We start from the raw sequence: 10,637 nt of genomic DNA, 5'->3' as shown, positions 1-10,637 counted from the left end.
CAGTTCTGATGATCCCTGGAACAGTTTCCCATGTGGACAAACATCATTCAGATCATTAGAGCTGGCACACCGGGTTCATTTCTCTCTGTGTTTCATGTTCTCTGTGTTTTCTGTTCGCTCTTTGTTCATTGGCTCTCCGTGCCAGACAAGCTCCCGGCCCGTGTTTGTCTACAGAGGAAAATCAGTGCTGCTCCCAGACGCTCCCTACCTTCCTGGGTGCTTTGTTTCACTCGCTGCTTCCCCACACAGACAACTTGCCATTTCTTTAGTTACTTTCTGCCTGGGCTCCCACTCTCCCTGTAACTTTAAGGCCAGCTGAGAAAACTGGGGCTGTTCAGCCTGGAGAAGAGAAACTGCGTGGAGACCTCAGAGCAGCCTTCCACTATCTGAAGGGGGCCTACAAGGACGCCGGACAGGGACTCTTCTTCAAGGACTGCAGCAACAGGACAAGGGCTAACGGATTTAAACTCAAAGAGGGGAAGTTCAGGTTAGAAAGAAGGAAGAGGTTCTTTAATGTCAGGATGGTGAGGCACTGGCACAGGTTGCCAAAGCAGTGCTGAATCCTCCATCCGTGGCAGTGTTCAAGGCCAGGCTGGACAGAGCCTGGGGCGACAGTTCCTTCAGGCCATGTTTTGCTACCACCAAGTTCGCTTTACAGTAGCCATGGAACTCAGAAAGCCTCAGCAACTGATGGTGGCGAGCACAGAAAGCAACTGGTGCTGCCATGGTAACTTGTGACAGGAAACCAGGTTCTCAAAAGCACTTGCTCATTTCCTCAGGCAAATGTCAAGGGGCTGCAGAAATGCCCCGATGGGGGGGAACTCACCTGGGGGGTGCTGCAGGAGCCTTCCAGCACTATCTCCGCTGCCTGGCCAGGCATCAGCTCTGTCTTCAGCGGCTGAAGCGTAAACACGGGGCTGCAGGAGGAAACCTTGCCCTTGGTGTTACTGATGGGAGGGAGATGATTGCGCCGCTGAAGTGTGGTGCCACCTTCTGTGCTCCAATACAGCAGATGGGTGCGTCGTCCTTTGTTTGTCATCTTGAAGCGGTAACAGCAGGGATCCAGGCTAGAGGAGAAGCAGAGACACAAATTGGCAGGGGAGCTGCTATTTGCCAGCGGTCACCCAGCTTCAGCACCCTGAGGGCACGACCTGACTGCACACTCGGCAACAAAACCACCTCCAAGAAGGCTGACCGAGCGCAAAGCTTCACCAAAAGACAGACCTTGGTTGCCCCTAGGGTTGTCACCATCCAGCAGCTGCTCTGCTTGCACCCAGCAAGGACGAGCTTCATGAACAGCCTGCCCTAGATGCAAGTGGGTGGAGGAACAGCCTCGCTGCCATTCCACCTTCCCACTGGGAGCTGTCGTTCATGCCCCTGAGGCATCCCTTAGGGAGCATCCAACCCTCATCGCCCCCAGCCTGCCACCCTTTGGTGGCAGCTCTGCAGCAGACAGCAATGGCAGCAGCTCCAAACTGAGCCCGCAGGCAAACACATAAAGGGGGGCAGAAGACAGCTACATGAATCACATGGACACTGTCTCCTCCATTGTGCAGCCAGCTTGTGGCTGCACTGAGCACAGCAAACTCTGGACAAGCACCAACCTCCCTGCAATGTCCCTGCTTATGGGGGTGGCTCGTGGGTGCGTATTTTATCTCTCCAAATCTATCCCAAGTACGTGAGGTAGGATTAACCTGCTCTCTCTACCCCAAGAATTCAGGTATCGCAGCACCACGGACCCTCTTTGCAGCCAGAGAAAGGAAGAGGCACCCCAAGAAGACTGTTCTTCTTGTCTGAGGAGGTCTCCACCACAAGGCAAACAGCACTTTTTCCTCCTGTCTTTAAGAACATGCCTGGTTTCAGACACACACATTGGGACCAGTGAATCTTCTCCTTCCAGCTCAGCAATTTCAATTAAGACTCCTCATTTATCCCACTCCACCTCAGCAGACTTCCACACTTCCTCCCCCTTCCAGACCTGGTCCTGTATCCAGCCTCGCTTGCCCGTGCCTTGGGAAGCAGGCAGGAGAAACCAGGAAAGCGCCACCACGTCTAATAAAGAGCAACCGGGCACGGAGTGGGGTAAAGGAGCCAACTGGGGGGTGACACAGGGCAAAGAAATTCTGCTGCTCCTCCAGGGCTCCCGGGCACAGGGGAAATAAACCGGCACCATTCATTCAGTCGAGGAGCTGCTAACAAGCTACTGCCCAGGCTTGCTGCTGCTGGGAGATGATACTCCAGAGGGAATGGGAAAGCGAGCAACATCACTGCAAAGACAAACACGTTTATACTTGTAAGGCAGCATTTCCCAGAGGGAGGCTTCCAGGACCTGCTCCTTTCCTCCAAATCTTTGTTTGATAAAGTGAGGAAATAAATGGATTATGACTAAAGACAACTCAGCAACAATTTAGCAACTGGTCTCCAGCTTGGTGGCTTTTCAGAGCACCTAACGACTTTCCAATGGCCAGAAAATGTTTCTAAAGGAATCCCTGTGGCTTCAGGGAAGCAGAGCCAGGACCTTGAGCACTCAAGAAGCTTGAGGGACTGCAGCAGACCTCCTCCTTGCTGAGCCCATGGGGAAGCAGGAGCCGAGAGATTCCCTACCTGAAGCAGGGCCCCAGGTTGAGCTCCGGGCCAAAGGGTTTCTCAATGACAATCGTGGTGCCAACGCCAACAGCCTGGACAGGGATGACGTAGGAACGACTGTTCTCAATGAACAGCACCACCTCGTCCTTGAATTGCTCCATGGCATCCAAGTTTGCAGTCACAGCCAGAGACACCTCGGCCATGGCAGGGATCACTCCCTGACTGGGTCCAATACTCCAGCACGAGTTTTCGCCAGCCTGGAAGACAACCAAACACTCATTTAGGATGGAAACCACGGACCTGGCTGCCACCAGCCAAGGGCTGCCCAGCCAACACGTTCACACCAAGCCAGTGGGTGTGAAGACTCCACTGACATTCATGTACAACCTCTCTGATTCATGCTGACACAGGGCAACTCGCTTGGAAAGGAGCCCTGAGCGCTCTGCTCCAAAGGTGAATCTGTGAGGCTGCTCCCTGACAAAGCTCATTTATCAAAGCTTGGCAACAAGCCGGGCAGAAAATTGTACCCCAGAAACTATTCCTGAGGAATGAGGATGGCGGTCTCGACGGAGCCGGACCTTCAACTCCCTGGGGTGACCCAGCAGAGCCCTGCTGGGCCCAGCCAGGCCAACAGCCCATGCCAGGGGAGGAGGATTTGCATCCTCTCCTCATTCTTTCACTCAGCATCTGCTCTGGCTCCAAGGGGCAGCACAGTGCAGTGCTGAACAGGACACCTGCCAGGGCCACAGGGCTCTGCCCAGACACATTCTCTCGGGTTTCTAGGTCAGCTTCTGCCTGCACCCAATCCAGCCTGTGTCCCAGAGACAAGAAACCTCTTGGAGCCACGCTACAAAATCCCCCCACTTTCAAGACAAATACCCAACCTCGGGCAACATCTCTGCTACTTGCTTATCCTTGAGTGCACCGGAAAACGATGCCATAGCTGTATGCACTGGATACACAAAGACAGTAGCTATTTCTGACCCTGCAGGAGCTTCTTGTACTATTGGACGTCAGAGCTCCTGAGTAACCACTAAGGGTTGGGATCCGTCACTTCAGAAGTTCACCACGACAATCAGAATCTTATCCCAGCACAGACGTCCATCGTGAATAAAAGCTTCCACAATTTGGTTACAATGGACACCAGTGTGCATTTGATGGATGGAGGGCAGGAGGGAGGGAGGGAGGGAAGGAGAGAGGGAGGAAGGGGCAGATAGCTGCCCTGAGGGATGACTGCGGATACACCACCATCAGTTCTCTTGAAGCTTCTTACAGACGATTCATTGAAGTGATCTGGTCACTCTGGCCTTGCACAAGTGACAGAGGAAGCAGAACTCCACATTACAAATGCAGCTGCGTTTGATCAAGCCACAGCTCTAGCAAAAGCCGTAGCTCTAACAACACCATTCCCACCTTGTCAGGCTGACCCATTGCCCTCGTAGGGCTGCTCATGAAGGGGAAATAAACCCCCTCCTGCACCAGCTGGGTGCAGAGCCTTCTCCCAGGTGGTTCATCATTCCCGGTGGGGGGAACCTCTCTTCTTCATTTCAAAGCTGCTCCTTATCCACACAAACAGCCAGTGGCAGGAAACAGCCCAAAAGCACCATGAGCCCTGCAGGAAGTGGAGATCAGAGCCTGACGCTGGCTACATGCTCCCACCACCAACCAGCCTCCCCCTGGCTCCTCAGCACAAGCATGAGGACCACTGTGGTTTAGCCTCTGCCCGAGCACCATCAAGGGGATGTTTTACGGAATCAAGGGGCAGAGCTTTTCTCCATTTGTGTTCCCTGTCCACAGCTCACCCCTCCATGATCGCATCTGCCAGCCCTGACACGATGGGGAGACCAGGGACACCACTCTGCACATCACAGCTCTCCAGGACATGGGTATGGCTTGGCCAGCTGCTGCCAACCACAACGTTTAATAACCAGACTCCTCCTGCTATTCCTTTGGGAAAAGCTCTCAGCTTGCTTCTAGAAACACAGCTGCCTTGAAGACTTCTAATCCTCTGTAATTCAGTTGCCAATAGGCACAGCACAATAGGACATCTTTGGTTTCCCCTGACGAGCAGAGTTAACAATTGCTTTGGTTACCAGCAAGTTAGAAAGGGCACTGAAGGAGGCAGCTGCTGAGGGCACTGGGGTGCTTGCTCTTTGCAGAGATGGAAAGCAGATTTGTATGGTGCAGACAAAGAAACCTGCCCTGGGAATCTCCTGCTTCGAGGTTCTATTTAACCCCCAAAACAGCAGGAAAAGCAGCAGGAGAGAAATTCAGCCCCCTCCTCCTTGCCCAGGGGGCTGAGCCCGTGCTCTCACGCACTGCTGGATGCTTCATGCGCAGACACAACCAAGTCCCCAGCGACACGCCTGCGTGAAGCAGCTCCAGAACTTCAACAACCCAGCCTGCAGAAGAACAAACCTCCTCTGAAGCCCCTCACAGACTCCCCTCTGGTGGGGAGCACCCCCCAGCCCCAGCACATGAGCCCTTCCTGGCCGCATCAGCCCCTGTCAGAGGATCCCACAACCTCCTTCTGCTCCGCAGCCTTTTCCACCATGCGGCCTCCAGGAATTAAACAGCCTCTGTCTGCAGCCACATGCTCTACAATGTTACGGAGCCCACAGGCTCTGTAGGTACGCAGCCCTTACAAGTCTACTTCTGGGCAACAACACAGCTGGTTTGACCCCCAGGAGCTGCGAAACCCACTTCACTGTAAGCACCTTGAGGACGGACCTCTCAGTTCCAAAAAACAGACTCTCACAGCTAAACGCCCTCCAGAAAATAAAAGGGAGAACTTGCAGAAATGAACTCCTTTCTGCTCAAACAGCTCTGCAAACTCTGTTTTACTGACGGGTGCCCCAGCGACAACTGCCCCCAGAGCCAGGCTCCTCTTGCTGCACTGGGATGGAACAGCTTGCCTTCTCTCTCAGACAGTGATGTGGAAATGTCGCATAGAAATAAATAATCCAGTCACAGGCTGCTATGGGCCAGTCACTTGCACTGGCAAACAGCCCCAGCGACACTTACCATCTTTGCCGAGAAGGATGCAGGGATGACGGACTGATTGGACAGGTGGAGGCTTCGGGAAGCATCTTGCAGAACTTGGATGCTGCCAAAATTTATCTCACTTGGGTGCACGTGGACAACCGGTCCTTCTCCAGTGCTCAATAAATGGATTGTCTGCTCCAGGAGCCAGGCAGGAGAGAGAAAAAACACGGAGAGTTTAGAATGACTGGACAGCTCTAAGGGTGCTCGTAGGCTGGGGCAATTCTGGCTCTTTGAAGCTGTCGGTGTTGTGAGGCTGAAACAGGAAGGCTGGAGCAAAGGTGGCACCTGGAGTGGTCCCTGCGGATCTGAAAGCCACAAGATCCCATTATGAGGGGACACAGAACCCTCATCTCCCATGCACGCTTTTCACACCTCCTCCATGCTGTCAGCTCTCCCTCCTCTACCCTGTGCCTACATCTGCTCCTTGTACTGCTCCATCATGCCATAAACCACCATCTCTGATAGCTGCGGCTGCACAGCCACACTGCACAGGAACGTCTTCAACCTTCCCAAAGCTTCTCCTGTGAAAACCAGCACAGGCTGGAAGCAAAGCTCTTCAGAGCAGAGACCATGCGAGTTAGTTGCCTCTCATTTGTGCTTGTCTGCATTCCTGGTATTAGTTAGTTATTGCATTGAGACATTAATTATTAATGGCATCATTGCGCACTATTTTTTTCTGTTGACAGCCTGAGACCCAGAAGTTTGTTCCTGCAGAAGTGGCACAGACTAGTGGAGGAGGAATGTGGATCCTTTTGCTAAACCCCCTTCTCACATCACTAAAACCAATGAGAATTTATCCAGTCTGGCTGGATTTTCCCAGCTCCAAACACCCCAAAGCTTAACCAGGCTCGTAGAGCCTGAAGAAGAGAAGGCTCTGGGGAGACCTTAAAGCAGCTTCTAGTGCCTAAAGGGGCCAACAAGAAACCTGGAGAGGGGCTTTGGGTAAGGGCCTGTGGGGACAGAACAAGGAAGAATGGCTCTCACTTGGCAGGGGGGAGATCAAGATGGGATCCTGGGAAGAAGTTCTTCCCTGTGAGGGGTGGTGAGGCTCTGGCACAGGTTGCCCAGAAGAGCTATGGCCGGCACAGGCTGCCCAGAGGAACTATGGCTGCCCCATCCCTGGCACTGTTCAAGGCCAGCTTGGATGTGGCTTGGAGCTACCAGGTTTAGTGGAAAGTGTCCCTGCCCGTGGCAGGGAGTTTGAACTGGATGAGCTTTGAGGTCCCTTCCAACCCAAACCAGCCTCAGATGCTGTAATATCTTGCTTTCTGCAATATACGGCAGCCACTCCCCTGAGCTCGGGTTTGCACCAGATGATCCATACATTAGGATTTGCCACCAGCACAGGATGCGTAACAGGACAGCGGCTGTTCTGCTGGCCCAGAAAGCTCTGGAGGAGTCAGCTACCGGGGAACTCCTGAAGCTGCACTCAAGCCATAAGGCAGACCTAGAGAAAATTAACACCCAGAAACTCCCATCTGTGCAGGCAACACCCAGCCAGGTTTTGACCAGCATTTGCTGGCTGCGAGCAGCAGCCGAGCACGAGAGCAGCGCCTTGAGGATGGACTGACGGGGCACAGGGTCACTCAGTCCCATGTGTCGCGTCTTTAGGGACAGCCACGATCCTCCAGCTGAAATGCTCACCCTTTGGGCAAAAGATTGACATGTTCACCTCCACATCAAAAGGATTAAGTTAAGGTGAACTTTGAAACTACAAACTGTTTGCCCAAGGGTAAAAGCTGTGCAAGAAACCAGTAGTTAAAAAGCAGCTCACAGTTAAACAACTGGTTATTCTAGTGGGGAGAAACTTTCCTCTTCAAGGGGAATGTTCCTTCTATATAAATAGAAGGTGCTCGTAAGAGCAACTGTGGTCAAACTTCAGACCACCAGCACTGCCTGGCCTTCCTGTTGACTGGTTTACACGCATATCCACAACAGGGTGGAGTGGAGATACTTGGCGGCATCCAGGGGGTTTAGTAGCAGCATTTCCCTTCACGTTAACAAAAGTTTAAATCCCTACAAGCACTTTCAAAATGTCAGCCTTATTTTCCGTTGCGGAAAGCTTAAGGTTCCCAGCAATCCTCTGATATCCTCTTTCATGCTCCAAGATCTGACAAGACATTTTCAAACCGCTGCTTCAAAAGTCAGTATCATTTTCAAGTTTCATTAGCTGGATTTGTTCTCAGTTTCAGCCACATGAAGCCAGGAGACTACAGACACCATCCCCTTGTCTACATTCTGTTGTCATTGCTGCTGTTGCAAACAACTTCTTTTAGCAGGCTTCAGCCCAGGAAGGCTTTGCCTCATCCACTTCCAAGCTTGGTGGACAACCAGAGACTCTCTGCTCCAGATGCAAGCGGTGTGGAGACTCTGGTGTCCTCGGTGGGGCTTTTGGCCAGGAGATCTGACGGATGGATGCTGCTCACACATGATGGACCTGACATGATGGACAAAGCTGCATTCCAGCTCTGGAGAGAACATCCCTTCGGCACCATTTCCAAGACAGCGCTCGCTGTAGCAGGGTTCAGGGTATCCCTGCCTGCTCCTCAACACAAGTTCTAATGAAGCAGCAGTTCCAGTTCAGCTGTAACAAACACAGCAGAGTACAAGAGCCAGGGACTGCTCTGAGTTTCAGATTAGGCTTGTTATCCTGTCTCACATACCCGTAAATAAATGCTGTGTCAGACACTTCCATACTGACACATGGAAGTGCCAGGCACACCACCTAAGCGGATACCAGCCTCCCTCTTCTCCAGGCATTAGTGTTGCTTATGCCATGAATCCCCTTTCCTTGTAGACAACAGCCACAGATCATTTTCCCTGGAAGAACTCCTGTGCGCTTTACACCCCACCAAGACGAGAGGCACAAAGGCACGCGTCTGCCCCAGCACTCACCAGTGGGGATTCTTCACTCCCAAACACCGCAACACGAGCAACGGTGTCCTGCTTTCCCGTCACCTGGACTTCCAGTGTGAACGGGATCTCCACTGAGCTGTGAGGCTGGATAATCCCACGGGGCTCAGGGCTGGAGTACCACACAGCAGCAGCATCCTTGTTCTCCTGTAAGCGACAGAATCAAACACGACTTCAGAGTGACCTTTGAGGAAACTTTCAACTCTTTAACGTCTATCACAACGGCAACTCACACACACGTCTAAAAACCCCTAGGAGAAAGCCAAAAGGCACAACTCAAGATGCAAGACTTGTATGGGTTCAGCATCCTGAGGAGGTCCAAAAGCTGCTGCCTCCACAACCCCCCATCCCATGCTGGCTGCCTCCCTGCACCAGCTTTTAACAGCCCTACAAGTTCTCCTGCATTGAAAGCATCCCGAAGACTAGAATATTATCTGCTTCCTGAATGAAGAGTTTAAGCTGCTTCCTGAAGTTGACATTCAGGTAGGTTCCTGTTCCCAGCAAACCTTTAGGGTTGAATACAAACCAGCAACATCTTAACCAAACCTGTTTTTTCCCTAACAAACCCCTTGGTGACACTGGAGGCAAGAGGCGGATGCGAGGCCAAACCTGAGGAAGAGCCCAGTAGCAGCCTGGAAGGTTGCTGTCGTTCACAAGCGTCAGCATCTGCTGATAAGGGACTTTGAGAGAGCATCGTCCAAACGTCACAGCAGGGTGGAGCACTCGCAGCGGGGGAATTACACATCTAGGCAGAGAGATGCGCAAGAGGAATTAGGTTCTGAGACGGTGTTGCTTACTTGTTTACTTCTCAATGAGCACCAAATGGAGCGTGACCCATCCGTCACTGTCAAATAGACATTTAATACCCCTACAGTGACAAATAGCCTTTAATTTCTTTTTACTCAACAACCTCTTGCAAAAGAGGGGCAGACCCTGAGACTCAGCATCACAAAAGCTGCTCGGTGCCCAGGCAGAGCACGGTGCCCTGTCCCAGATCAGCTTTGCCCCTCCTTTGCCCCAGGAGGCTTGCAAGGACCCTCCCAAAGGTCCCAGCAAGGTATGAGCTCTGAGGGAGCTTTCCCACCGAGGAGCAGCGCTCGCCAAGGCTCCAGGAACACCAGACTCCAGTGTCTCAGGGAAAACACCGCTGTGTCCCAGCCTGAAATCCAGCCCTTTACCCCAGCAACGCACGGTACAGGCCACCACCTGCCCTGCACCGTGAGTCATAACCCTCTCCCGGGCCCTGTGGCTGCCTTGGTCCTTCCCCCACGGGTCCACACACCAGCTGCTCCCATTTGCACTTGTTCTACACAACTGCAGCCCAGGCACTGACTGCACAACTCTGCCTGGGAGAGGGAACAGCACCCGTGAACTGCATCCCTCTTCTCACTGAACTGACACCCACCGCAGCACGACAGGCCTGAATCTGGCTGAAGCAAGAACAGCTTTTAGCTTAACTCTGAGCTTAACATCAGTGCTCAACAGAGCCAGAGGGAAGTAGAAAAACCTGAGCTCACCTTCCACACCAAGGACTGCTTTGTCTTTCATAAGATCTCGCCTTTACTTTTCCCTCACCGGTCCTGCCCTAAGCCCCTTGGCCATCTGCACGCCCCCTCCTTAACTGAGACAGACAACAGCTTGCAGCAGCTGCTCGCTGTGGCCCAAACCAGTGTTGGATTCTGGTCACAACCCAGCACAAGTCCAACACTTGTAGGAAGGAGCAGAGGCGGCCCTTTGAAAACATTACATCTCAAGCCCCCAGAGCAGGCCAATAAGGAATATAATCACAGTTCCCTGTAGGAAAAGGCTCTGGGCCGTGCCTGTGGCTGAGCACACGTGCTGCTCATCATGGACTGCTTTCCATGCACTGCTGTTCTCCTGTCTAGCTGGGCAGAACTAGCTCACTGAGCAATGCTCCTTGTTTGGAGCTGGAGCCAGCCAGCTCTATGCAAGGCAGCACCACTTGCTTGTGGCACATGCACAGGGAAAGAAGATGGGCTGCAAGGGAAGCGCCGGTACCTGGCTCTGATGGGCAGTGATGACACCTCTCTGCCAACACCATCCACATCTACCACCAGGGCCAGCTTGTATCT

General features: G+C 52.8%; 1 long non-coding RNA gene across 1 annotated transcript; it reads right to left on the bottom strand.

Moving 5' to 3' along the window:
* Positions 1 to 940: 940 nt before the first annotated feature.
* On the bottom strand, positions 941 to 8,613 carry LOC308232676. The gene is made up of 3 exons (XR_013958856.1): positions 8,527 to 8,613; positions 5,611 to 5,763; positions 941 to 1,067 (listed from the first exon to the last, which is right to left on the bottom strand). It is a non-coding gene; the product is annotated as an uncharacterized lncRNA (long non-coding RNA).
* Between the last annotated feature and the right edge of the window lie 2,024 nt (positions 8,614 to 10,637).

The sequence above is a fragment of the Psittacula echo genome (assembly GCF_963264785.1).
Source record: "Psittacula echo genome assembly, contig: SCAFFOLD_59, whole genome shotgun sequence".
Lineage (NCBI taxonomy): Eukaryota > Metazoa > Chordata > Aves > Psittaciformes > Psittacidae > Psittacula > Psittacula echo.
This window is presented reverse-complemented; position numbering and strand designations above follow the sequence as displayed.